Source organism: Neopelma chrysocephalum, unplaced genomic scaffold (genome assembly GCF_003984885.1).
Source record: "Neopelma chrysocephalum unplaced genomic scaffold, ASM398488v2 Primary Assembly neopelma1_188, whole genome shotgun sequence".
In the NCBI taxonomy this organism is placed as follows: domain Eukaryota; kingdom Metazoa; phylum Chordata; class Aves; order Passeriformes; family Pipridae; genus Neopelma; species Neopelma chrysocephalum.
The window spans coordinates 1692852-1705689 of NW_020897850.1; the positions used below are offsets into that span (position 1 = coordinate 1692852).

The 12838-nt window shown below is 48.0% G+C and overlaps 1 protein-coding gene across 1 annotated transcript in view; it reads left to right on the forward strand.

The window, feature by feature from the left end:
* Window positions 1–1562: 1562 nt before the first annotated feature.
* The window catches only part of PRR5 (proline rich 5), a 73636-nt gene continuing 62360 nt past the window's right edge, over window positions 1563–12838 (forward strand). The window contains exon 1 of the mRNA XM_027702503.1: window positions 1563–1667. The gene's annotated coding sequence lies outside the window, so the exon portion shown is untranslated. The remainder of the gene's footprint in view (window positions 1668–12838) is intronic.

Sequence of the window (12838 nt, forward strand, 5' to 3'; positions counted from 1 at the left end):
AGTTCTGCAGGTGTGACAATGACCCAGTGACAGCTCACACACTGCTGCTGTTTTCTTTGCAGACAGAAAATAAAGACACTTGGGCACTTTGTTGCACTTCAACAGCAATTATTTCACCTGAAGGCTGCCAAGGAGGACTCCTTTGTAGAATCCTTGCTTCTCTTCATCTCCTCTTCATTCCTTCACCGATGCCACCATTCAAAGTCATTACAGTTTGAACATAAACTAGATCAAATCGTTATGGTATGCCTGGAAGGGGCAGGTTGTGAAGCACAAGCAGCCCCTTCTGAGATCAGGAGACTCCATGTGTTGAAGCCTATGGTACTGTGACATGAAATTGTGCCATTAACACCCAAACACAGCCACCATTTGAGCCTTCTTGGCACTGTCACTCCCTCAGGCAGGTAGGAAACCAACGTGCCTGCCAGACACCCCAACCGAGCTATGATTCCATGTGGCTGCAACTCGAGGCAGAGTTGATTTGTGTAAAACTTCCTTTGGTTTGAATCCCTGCAGGGTGCACTTAAAATCCCGTAACTCAGAGCAAATCTACGAACTGCAGCTCTGGCAAAACCACAAGTTTTTGCTGTGGATCTCTCCATGTGCTGACAGAAGAAGGGGTGATGCTTCCCAGTGGCCTTCCAGCTCCTCCGGCGCTGGAGCAGCTGGAGCAGCATCGGGTCTCCTGGAGAAACAGCACCTTCGCTGGACACGTGTGGATGTGCTCCTGCTCCACCTGCACCTTCCTGGTAGGCATGAAGGGTGTGTGGGGCTGCCTGCCTGCTCCTCCCTTGTTCCCCTGGCTGGAGCAGGGAAGGGGCCCCTCAGCCGGGCTATCAGAAAGATATTATTAAGCTATCAGAGAGCGTCCAAAGGAGGGCAGTGAAGGTGGTAAAGGGAAGCCGTGTGAGGAGTATGAGGAGCTGTATGGTGTGTTCAGCTGCAGCAGAGGAGACAGAGGGCAGACCTCATTGCAGTTCCAACACCCTGGGCAGGGGCAGAGGAGGGGCAGGGACTGAGCTCTGCTCTGTGGGACCAGGGACAGGACCCAGGGAATGGCTGGAGCTGTGTCAGGGCAGGGTCAGGTTGGATCTCAGGAAAAGGTTCTTCCCCCAGAGGGTGGTTGGGCACTGCCCAGGCTCCCCAGGGCAGTGGGCACAGCACCAAGGCTGCCAGAGCTCCAGGAGGGTTTGGATGATCCTCTGGGGCACAGGGTGTGACTCTGGGGATGGTCCTGTGCGGGGCCAGGAGTTGGACTGGATGATCCTTGCGTGTCCCTTCCAACTCAGCACATCCCGTGGTTCTGTGACAAGCCGGGGGGCTGCCACGACAATGCCCGGCCGGAGCGGGCACAGCCCCCGCCGCGGGTGTCCGGGCGTGCCCTGCCGGGGCGGGGCTGGGCACATTCGGGATTTCTGCGGTCCTGCCGTATCGGCGGGTCCCTCCCCGTGCCCCTCCCGGCGGCGGGGGCGTCCCCGGCCCGCCCGTCCCCGCCCCGCCGGCGCGGCCGCCGCGTTCAGCATCGCTGGGAGCCCGGAGCAGCGCTCCGAGCCCCGGGGACGCGGCTGGGCAGGGCAGGGCCCCCCGGCGCCCCCCGCACCCTCCCGGGGCTGTAAGGAGGGCGCTCCGGCTCCTGCCCCCGGCGGCGCTGCCCGGGGTCGTGCGCGGTGAGTGGGGCTCGGGGGGAACCGGGCGATGCCACCGCCGGCTCTGCGAGCCCCGCAGAATTGGGGGGGGGGGAGGCAAAGAGGGTCTGACCCTGTGCCCTTCCCCGCCCGGGGAGCGGCCCCGGGCACCTCCCGGTGAGAGGGGTGGGCTCGGGGGGCTCCCGGCTTTGTTTGCGGCTGCGGCGCTCCGATGGTCCCTGTGGATGCTGGAGCTCGGGCTCGCGGGTTCTGCTCCCTGCGTGAATATTCCGATCGGCGTTCGTGCAGACGCTGCTCTCCTTCTCTTCCAGTCTGAAATAGCGATCTCAGGTAGCTGGAGTTGGCTCCCGATGTGATTCCTGGGGGCTGGGAGCTGTGTAAGCCTTGTTCGCGCAAGTAAGACCCTCCGTGCCTGGGCGAGATGGTTTTTGCAGGATGATTTTGCATGTTTCCACCCTGGAGTGAGTGCACGATCTCCGACAGCTCCTGCAGGAGATGGGCTTGTCCCTTTCTCTGTGTGTGCGTGTGCGGTCCTTGTTAATTTTGGCAGCTCGTAAGCGATGGCTGGTAAAGGTCCGGTGTCTTCGTGTTCTTCAGGAATACATTGAAGTGGATGTGTGCCAGTGTTTTGATATTGTAAAAGCAACAACAGAGAAGAGCCTTAGAAAAAGGTTCGAGGAAATGATTTAGCTCTTGTGATGTTCACCGTTTCCAGGCAGTGTACTTGTAGGCATCTCATGGTAAATTGCAGGAAACAATGTGTTTACTAGCACGTTGATGAATAATGGAAAGACAGGTCTAAAGCTAAATGTTGATGCTTCGTTTAAAATAAATACTTGTAATTTATTCTGTCTCACGCACCTATTAGCTTTTAGGGAAGAGACGACAATTAGGTGGTGATTAGGCAGCTTTCTTACAACTTGAATAAAATAAGTAGTTCAGTGTAGGAGAGCTGTAGGATAGTGGACCCACCTGGCATCTAAAGCACAGCTGGATGTGGAGCTGTGGTGCTGCCTGGCAAAACTGTTCTTTGTAACTTCTGGAGCCAGAGTGGAGGTAAAACTTTGTTCTGGGAGTCAGGTGAATACTCTGGTTCCTCTGGGGTAGACGAGTAATATGGGACTTACTATGGATTATGTATTGACAGGGGTTTCATATTTATATAATACACCATTGATTGAATGACTTAATGCTTCATCCTTCTCTTTCTCATCAACAATCTAATTAGGGGAAGAGTCTGGAAGGAATATGGAATTAAGACACGTTCCCATTGGATGCACAGTAAAAAAGACATTAGAGAGCAGACAGTGTAAGAGGAGTTTCCAGAAGTACTTGCTCATCACCCGAGACAGAGCCAGGTTTCAAACACTCCTAGGCTTGTGCTTACACTCCAGAGAAAATTGCTGGATTTTCAGGTCTTTTTCTTTTCAGTTTTCAAAGTCTTATATCCAGGGTGCTTTGGGGGACAGTGAGGGAGACGTATCTGTGTAACCCAAGGTCTGAATCTTCAGTGCTTAAGAAAATCAAGCCCTGAGCACTTCAAAAAATCTGAACCTTGGGTTGCAGTCAGACCTCATACCACTTCCATTCTGGAGGCATTTCCTTTTAATTTTTACAACAGATAGAATTACAGTTGTAAATTCTAGCTGCGATAAAGCACGCCAGTAAAATTGCTTTAATTTTTTTTTTTCAATATAGAAGTCATCAGGATTAATGAACAGCTCTGTAAATGCATATGAAAAAAATGCAAGATCAGTAACAGAACTCCATGTGGCACCTAATCTCAGAACAAAAGTAATAGGTAGTGGCTAAAAATAGTATTTCCTCTTTCAACAATGGAGTTAAATATTGCCATGGATGTAAACTGCAACAAGGTGGATTGGTCCAGAGCTGGAGGCTTGATCACTTGTGCCTGCTTCTTTATTATCCTTTAAAGTATCACTCTTGCACGTGTGTTTGATAATAAACCACAAATGCAACCCAAAAAGCCGGTGTTTAAAGGGAGGATTGGAGGCTCTGCTGCTGCAGCACGGAGGCACTGTAATTTCTAGAATGTGTTCTGATCCCGTGGAGCTCAGCACAAACTGCTGAGCTGTGCCTGGGTCGTGCCTGGGTCTGCACGAGTGGCTGGTCCCACGTGTGGGCAACAACATCCTTCCACCAGCAGGAAAAGGATGAGCTCTGGTTCTGATCACTGAGCCCTGTTTGAAGTGGTCCAACGTCACTGCTCGAGAAATGCCTTCGTTGTAAGGTCAGTGAAAAACTCGCCTCTCCAACAGCCCTGTCACAGCCTCTCAAGGAACTGTTGAGTTATGAGAGCTGGTAATTATCTGCCTTCATCTGTGGCCCGTTGACACTGAGCACAAAGAGGAGGGGCAGATGACAAATCCTTGGCCAGCAGCACATCCTCTCGGAGGTGTTTGCCTCTCCCCTGGTTCCTTAGGATACCACTGGCGAGTTTGGGGTGTGGATAAAACAGTGATTAATTGCCTAGTGCTCATTTAGCCCTTGGAAGATGGAAAATACTGTGTGGGGATGATTTGAATCAAGTGCTGTTATTCCCTGCTATTAAAGAAATTGCTTGCCTGCTCTACGTCTCAGGTTGGAGTCGTAGGCGATTTTAAAGCGTTATTTAAACTGTGGTTTAGATTTGTTTAGGTTTGTTTTAGCAGAGGGGCCTGGGAAAGTCTTTCAGTAGGAAAAAATAATAGGTAAAGATTTTCTTGTTTCAGCCTTCTTTTTTTAGTAGTTGCAAAATCTCTGTATTAGGGAAGGAGGAAAGGGGAGTTGAATGGAACCGAGCGAGGAGCTGCTGTGTGAGGTAAAATTCTGATATTGTTCTCACATGCCACCCTGCAAATACATTTGCATTTAAAATTTCCAGGCGAGCCAGAGCGTAGGACCGGTGCAGAATGCTAAACAAAAACCTGACAGCTAACTCTGAAAACACGGGCTGGGCATTCCTTTGCTTGGACAACTGAGTTGGAGATCTGTTTCTTTCAGTGATTATGGATCTGAAACAAAGACAGAGTCTGACAAAAATGGGATGTCAGTTTTATTCTGAGCTGTTTTCAGCGGCAAGATGTTTACTTTCTGTCACATTTCCCTGTGACTGTTTGAAAACTCTCAGGAACTGTAAACCCCAAACCCCCTTTCTGCCCATCAGATAGCCACAATATCCTCCTTTGTGTCGCTCAGGCTGAAATTCAATCTGCTTGGGAGGCTGAGGAGTGGTTTGGGGCACAGTGGTGATCCCAGAGATATTGGATATCACCACAGAGGTACCTTTATGTTGATGGTACCAGAGCAAACATTTCTGCTTGGGGTTAGTGTGATAGAGAAGCCGGGGTGATGCCAGCTGAGGAGGGAACAAAGCTCAGTGGGTTTTACCTTTTCATGGTGTGAAACTCGTGTGTCTGCAGTTATTGGCAATAAGCTGTCCCTGGGCAGGCAGAGCGCTGGTGCAGAACAATCTGAGGAGACTGAGGAGTGGGAATGGGAGAAGAAAATGAATGATGGGTTAACGTGTGAACTGGGTGTGAAGGAGCACCCGCAGTCATGGGGCTGGAACAAGGGGAGGGCCCGTGGTGGGGCAGGGCTGCAGGGAAGCAGTGACACCAGAGAGCTCAGTTGGCCATGATATTCCAGTTAGGAATGGAAGAATAACAAGCTTTACATGTGCAGTGTGGGTGCCTCTGGCTCCCTGGCTTAAATATGGGACACCTGCCCTTCGAAAGTTTCTGAGGGAAGGGAAAGAGCTGGTTGGGAGAGCAGAGGGGCATTTCTGGGGAGTGGTTAAAAATGCTTAACGTAGATAATTTGAGAAGCAAAGACACCAGCGCTTTCAGTTGTGGGTACTCAAAAGATAATCTCTTAGCCTTTGCAAGAAGGTGCAACTAGGTTTCACTTGAACATCAAGACAAGCTACTTGGAATGAAGCTAAATAATCTTCTCTGAAAAATGCTGGTTGGGTGGTTGGTCGGGGTTGTGTAGAGCTCACAGAGAGCCTTGGATGGAAGATGTTCTGCAGGGCTGGTGGCTCAGGGTCACATCTCCCCTGGCCTGGTGCCTGGGGGTCAGGGTGGAGGTTTTGGAAACAAGGCTCTGGAGTCAGCAGGGCAGCTCTTCTGCTCAGCTGCCCGCTGTGATCTGCTGGAAGGGACCATCATTCCCTGCTGCCTCCTGCATGGAAGGAGATGGACTGGATGGATGAATAAATATTATTCCATCCTTAAGCCGCTGATCCAGGAAATATTTGATCACTTATCTTGCTGGCAGCTGACACTTAGGCCATTATACTTTAAAACAAATGCCGTTCTGATCGTGCAGGGAGGGAATATGGGAGTAGGGAAGTGATGGAAGACACTCCTGTGGTGAGCTCAGCAGGCCAGGCTGGAAGTATTGCTGGGTTTGCATTGACTCTGTTAATTTGTGTCCTTGGACCCATGTGGGATTCTCCTCTTGAGGAAAAGCTGGAAAGCAGCAGGCTCAGGGTGTTTTCCTGCTTCACGTTCCAGCCATTATTGGTGGGAAAAAAAAATTAATGGATATTCTTGGATATTCTTGCCTCTTCCTTTGCTGAGAATAGACACAACACTGAGTTCTTGCCTAAGTTATGAGGGTTGTGCAGCTCTGCTGAAGTTGTAGGTGATGCATAAAGGGATTGGAAGGGCTGAGGGCCATGATCCAAAATGTGGGAGCTGCTGGGTCAGGCCCTGCAGGTCTTCAGTCCAAGATCTCACCTTTGCTTGTGTTTTTGGATTTAATCACTTTCTTTGGGGTTAAGTTATCTTTTAGAAGGTGGTTCCAAGAATATAAAGACGTTGCAATTTTGAACTTGGTTGTTTGTTATGGTGTTGCTGTGTGCTGGTTTTCTCTCTTCATATTCAGGGTGGGTCAGCTCATGAAAAGTTTGATGGGCCCCCTGAGTGGTTTGGTGCCATAACATGCCATCTTTCCTCCACTGGATTTCTCGTTGTATCCCAGGATAAACCAGAGTTATATAAATTAGACATGCTCTTCCTGCAGAACAGGTGGAGTTATAAGGGCTCCAAGATGGTGTGTTGTTGCTAGATAGGGAGGAGTATTTTTATTCTGACTCACAGTGGCTGCTTTAAAAGTTGGAGACTGTTTGTCTTCAGCATGAATGGTTTATTGGAGGGCAGGCAGGGAACACACTGAAAAGTGTTTACAAAGCTGGCTTAAGGATGAACCTCTTTTAATTAAATGTAACTTGAGTCCCAAAATTTCCTCATCTGGTGACTTGGTACAAGGTTTTCACTTCCCGTGTTGTCCATTTGATGTAGAGATTTAGAAGAAAAGGGACTGTGGAATTTTGTTGTCTTGGTTGCAAAGGAGATGAGAAAGCTGAGAGAAGTTAAGTGATCTTCCAGAAAGTGTGTTAACCCAGCTTGGATGTGCTCATCCAGCCCCTCTGTAATCCAGTACTGCTGGTTTTCCTTTCACCACTAGATTAATTTTTCTTTCTGTAAAATATTCTGGTGAGGTTCTCTCCAGGAAGAACAGAGGGCCACTTCTTATTCCTTTGATTATCTACTTATATCCTGATCTGGAGAAACACCAGCAAAGTGCATTTGATGATTTTTCATTGATTACAATCAGTAAATTAATTTCATATCCAGTTTTCCCTCTAAGAGGAAGCACCCACTGCTGTCTGCATATGACTTGGGTTTGTAGCATCAACTAGTTTATAAAATAAGGACCCTAAGGATCCTGTGCAGAGCCTTGGTGCACCCCTGACTGCTCTGTGGTGGTGACCATGACTTTGTGGTCCTGGTTTTGTTTGTTTGTTTTGCTGGGGTTTGTGGTTGTGGTGTTTGTTTTTTTTTTCAAAGTTTATTTGCATTTTTGCCCTGGAGGACTAGGCAAAGGCTGCTGTCAGTGGGTTATCAGGCTTAACAGATGATTGGTTTGGCTTGGCATGACAAAACCACTCCTCCTAAATAAAGTTCCTGGTATGAATTATCCCGTAGTGTGTCCTATCAGGGAGGTCTGACTCACTCCAAAGTGCCAGGAAAAAGACATTCTTGTAGTAATTCTGGCATCCCTGAAGACAGAAAGTATTGGAAAATTTGAGAGCCTCATAAAATATCCGAGCCAGTTTTGTATAACTGAGAAGCAGCTTGGAAGGTTCAGATAAGAAGCCAGATGTTGGCCCCAGCTAGTGAGATTTGCCTGCATGGATCACATTTGGCATTTCAGCATGCTTCCCAAATTAATTCTGTAATGTATAATTCCAGCACGAGTCGATTTTCCATTTTATTCTGCATGACTTTTGTTCATTTATCATTATTAAACAATTTCCTGGAGATACTCAGGCTTAAGTGTGTGTTTTGTGTGACTACCAGAATTGTCTACAGTTACACAGACAGGAGAGAAAACACTAATCCAGGTTAAAAGATGAATTTTTCCCATCTGCAGCACTGTCTATACTTTGTTAGAGCCATCAGGGACTTCTCAGTTTACCTGAATATTTGATTTGAAGAATGATCCCAGCCAGGAACAAGATGCAAGGTTTATGCTTAGCATCTTCACGTACAATAAATTCTTCTGCTGTCTTTAGGGTCAAGTTTTTAACATTGGTAATATACTCCTGGCGTCATCCCTTTTGACTTTTTTTTTTTTTTGCTGGGAAAAGAATATTTATTAGCTGATTTAAATTCAGTTAACTTCATTTCCCTTTCATGGAGCTTTTAACAATGTTTAATGAGAGATGCAACTGAATTGCAGATCTGTTATCTCCCTCTGAATACTGCTGAGGTCTTTCCTAAACTCCCATGAAGGTTTCTTGATCGTTCTCACTTTAATCCCGGCTCTCATAATTATTTTGTAGCACGTGGGAAGTTCTAGATGCTAATAGATGCTAATTCTGGTAGCCCTTGTCATGCTTATTTAACAAATAGTTCCAGTCCCTCATTTATCTGCCTTAGTTGTTTATTGATGATTTTTTTTTTCTGCCTTCAAGCCCCTGGATTGAGGCACTAAGACCACCCTGTTTTAGGCAGAGTACAAACACAAAACTAAGTGCAGACCCTGCCCTGCACATTAACACTTGCTTTTTACGACTAAATGACGCAAATTCCTCTTCATTGCCTTGTGCTCAGACCTCTCCAGGCACTCAGTTGCCACTTTAGCAGCATTTAGAAACTAAATCTCCAGTTTAGGGGGAAAAGAATTAAACCCGAGCACCACTCTTGCCAAAACAATCCCTGTGCTTTGGAAGCTGTAAGAATTTAAGTTTGTAGAGACTACCCGTGATCTGCGTGTTTAGGCAAAAATGTGATGCTCTTTCCTCTCCTCCGTGCTTTGCTTTTCCTCTCATTCAAGCGAGGGGGGTGATGAATGCTTGGGAGGAATGTGTCCCTCCCATTTGTCTTCTTTCAACAGCTTCTCCATTCAGTGTTAAACAACAGGAGAAGAAAAACGCTTAAAAAATAAAGATATTCTGTTATCAGCCTCATCACGTGAAAGAACGATGTTCTGCTTCCCCCACAGATGGGCAAAGTAGAAAAGTTCCTTGCTGGCCCTAAAATCTGTGGTGGCAAGAAGAATGAGAAAAGCAGATTGAAATTGCAGATCACTTCATGGCTGAGCACGAGCTCCCGTGTGTGGAGCTCTGGACCCTTTGGAGGCTCCAGCCTGGAGTGGGTTTGGTAGGCAGCAAAGGTTCAGAATTAACAGAATTAATTAATTAATTGCCAAGCATTCCTTGTTTTTCCTTTGGTTTTCCATGCGGGTGCTCATCTGCACACGGATGGATGTGGGTAAACAAGCAGACACATGGTGGGTGGCAGATGGCTCTTGAAACAGTGACCACCCCTCTGGAGGTTTCACATGTCCTCCCTAGAGCCTGCTGCAGCCTTGTTTAGGGAATTCAATGGAATATGACTCCTGGAAAGACACGTTGGGTGTCTGGATGATGCCTTTCCAGGCAAAGGAAAAGGCACGTCCAGACAGACCCTGGATGGCCCCTGTGGGGTGATCCCATCAGCATCAGCTGCTTGGGAGGGTTGGATGTGGCTTTGAACAGCTGGGACACATCCATGAAAGCTCCTTCCTTCATGCTCTTACAGGGAATGTGGAGAATGCTGCATGGTCATGAAGCCCAGTGGAACAGCTGACAGGCACATCTTTTGGGGTTCCTGCTCTCTCAACCTGAGCTTTCCAAAGCCTGGCAAGATATATCTGATATCTCAGCTACATTCTGAGTCCTGAAGACCTCAGAATGGCTTTTTGTTCAGGAGCCCTGCTGAGCAATATTCACATAACTGGGGGCAGGATCCCCCAGGGTTTGATCTTTGGGTATGACCCAACTCTCCATCACTGGATGATCCCATATAAAGTCCAGAGGTGGGCTGTGGTTTGGGGTGGCCACAGGGATTAGGAGAACTCCTGGAGGGGCATGAGGGAGCTCAGGCAGCCATTGCTACTGCTTGGGCTGCTCCAGAGCTCTGTGCACACGTTCAGAGATCCCAGGCAGAAGCAAATAAAAGCCATTTTCTTTGGTCCCCCCACATTGATTTTTATTTATTTTTTTCAAATTCCTGCATCTGCTGCCTTGACAGTGTCCTGCCTGCCCCTACAAACGAGACAGCAAGGGAGCAGATTTGTTAAGCTGATAAAGAACAGGAAGAAACAGTGGATTTAGTGGAATTTGAAGACAGTTCAGGCCACTGAGCAGCCCGGCACGGTGTGCTGGAATAAAGTGCTGGGAGATGATGCCCTTGGTCAGGGTGAGCAAAGTCACAGGGGACGTTTGAAGCTGAGAGAGACTTGCTTATGTTTTAAAACCACCTTGTTTTGCTGACTACAGCAAAGCCCCCATCTTCCTGCCTTGGGAACAAAACCTTTAGCATGCTGGTGCTGCAGATCCCTCTCAGACCAAGACTCAGTTTAGCTCTTAATTTATTGTGTTTTTTGCTTACTGAGAGAAGGTTAAATGGGTTGTGGTGCTTTGGGTGGTGACAGGAGATGTCTGGGAATGGTGACTCTGGTGTTGCAAACGAATCTCAGTGCTCATGTCTTGCCTTGCAGGTGGTGAGCCAGGGCTTGGACTGTCGTGCTGCAGAGTTGCCAAGTTCTGGAAGGAATTATAAGCGCAGGGTTTATGTGAACACATGTGAAGTCAATGGATGCCCATGCATTTACAGTAGCCAAAGGTATCTATTACTTAGCATTGAGTTTTTAGCTACAGCAAAAGTGTAAATATGTCAACTGGCACGATCCAGGAATTAATGGACAAATACATCTCAGGCTTTGCTGTGATTGAACCACCAGCCATCCTGCAGGAGGAGCTTTCAAATCCCACTCTGCTGGGCCCATGGGCAGGGTTTCCTCCCTCCATTTCTTTGCAGCTGGTGAGCCAAACCACCATCACACCTGCCTGCCATTCACCCCCCAGCTCTGCCAGTGCCAGGCCAGCTGTGCAGCAGCAGTTGCCTTCTGTCTGGGGTGAGGACAGATTGCCAGGACAGAGGCTCAGGAAGTAATTAGAAGGAGAATTTAATTTGCTCTTGAAGTCTAAGTAGCTCTCCTTACACCCCCCCCTCCCTGACCAAAGAATTGGAGGGGGGGAGGTGGAGAAAAGAAAATTATAGGAGGGTAATAGAGGGAGGAAGGAATCGAGCTGCGACTTCACCATCTGTGCACTTGGACTGGTGCAGCTGCTCTGCCACTGACACTGCTGTCTCTGAACCCAGCCCAGACAGGCAGATGACCTGTGTTGTGAGCACAGATCACTGAAGATTAATGCTGGTAAATGGCCTGGTCACAGAAAACTACCCCAAGGCAGAGCCTCCAGCGGCTTGAAACCTTTAAGTGTCCTCTCCCTTTTATCTCGTTTCTCGCTCCTCTTCATCAAAGATTTTCTCAGAATTCAGGAGCCAAGCAGAATTTCAACACACATGGTTTTTCTGGATGGAATCCCATACCTCTGAACGCAGCACAATCCGTTTTGGAACAGTAAAAGGTTATCTAGAAGCAAAGGGGAATGGCCAGCTGGAGCTGTAAGTGGGACTACTTCAGTGCTCAAAATCAGTTAAAGATGTGTTTAAATGCTTCATTAGCTCAGGGCCTCCATCTGCTACCTGGGGCTGCCCAGTTTGTGGCAGTCCCAGCTCCAGGGGAATGTGGACAACGCCCTCCTTTTATTTCTGAGGAGAATGTACTTTGCAACAAGTGCTGTGGAGAACAGGCAAGCACTGGGTGCAGGGTAACAGACCCCAAACTAACCAAAAACACCAAGGGTGTAGTGTGCTCTTGTGAATGGCTTCAGGTACCTCTGTTGAAATCTCGCTGGGAAGGCAAGAGGTGTCTGAGGGGTTCCCCCAGCACAGGGTGTGTGGAGTCCACCTTTGCTCTCCCAGAGCCACAGGCTCTTTGAGGTGGTCTCATAACAGCCTGGGTCCTGATCCAGCATCTGTTGACAGCAGTAGAAGAATACCTTGTGTACCCAGTATAGAAAAATCCAACACAGCACTACTTCTGATGCTCCTCTCCTGGTGCTGCTAATGATGACAGAGATTTTCCAGAGATTAGTCACTGCCAAGTGCCCCTTCCTGAGCCTGAAGGACCATTTGGGCAGTTGTTAATCCCTGAGAATAGCTCTGCAACTGAAAAACTGGATGAATTTATTGCTGAAAAACTGGATATTGTTTGGAGGCTCAAGGTGTCTCTCGTAACTGTTCAGAGGTGATGATGAGATGACAGTTTTTACATCCCTGGTGTTTGCACTGTGGCACTATAAATTAGTGATGGCAGGACACAAAAAGAGGAGTTGAATCCAGGTGCTTTTTGCCCTGTAATGGCTGCTACTTCGCTTTGCCTCTCGTTTTTGAAGTCAGTTTATTTCCCACAAAACCTTTCCCTCCACGCTGCCTCTGGCACACCAGGTCCCCGCTTTGCTGCACAGTTTATCCAGTGATGGAGCATTGATGGAGCCATAAACTTGCCAACTTCTGTGTAAGTCCAAGCCCAGTACTCACATCTCCACAAACTTTGTCAGCTAAGAAGTGAGGGACCTGCTCTGTCTCCTCCCCCAGTAATTTATCCTCTGATATCCAGGAGCATCATCCTCACTAGAGAGGAGTCAAATACTGCTTTTATACCCTTTTCTCCCACTATTCCCCAGGGGCTCAGGCAGCAGTGTGTGCTTTGAGAATGGCAGCAGATGC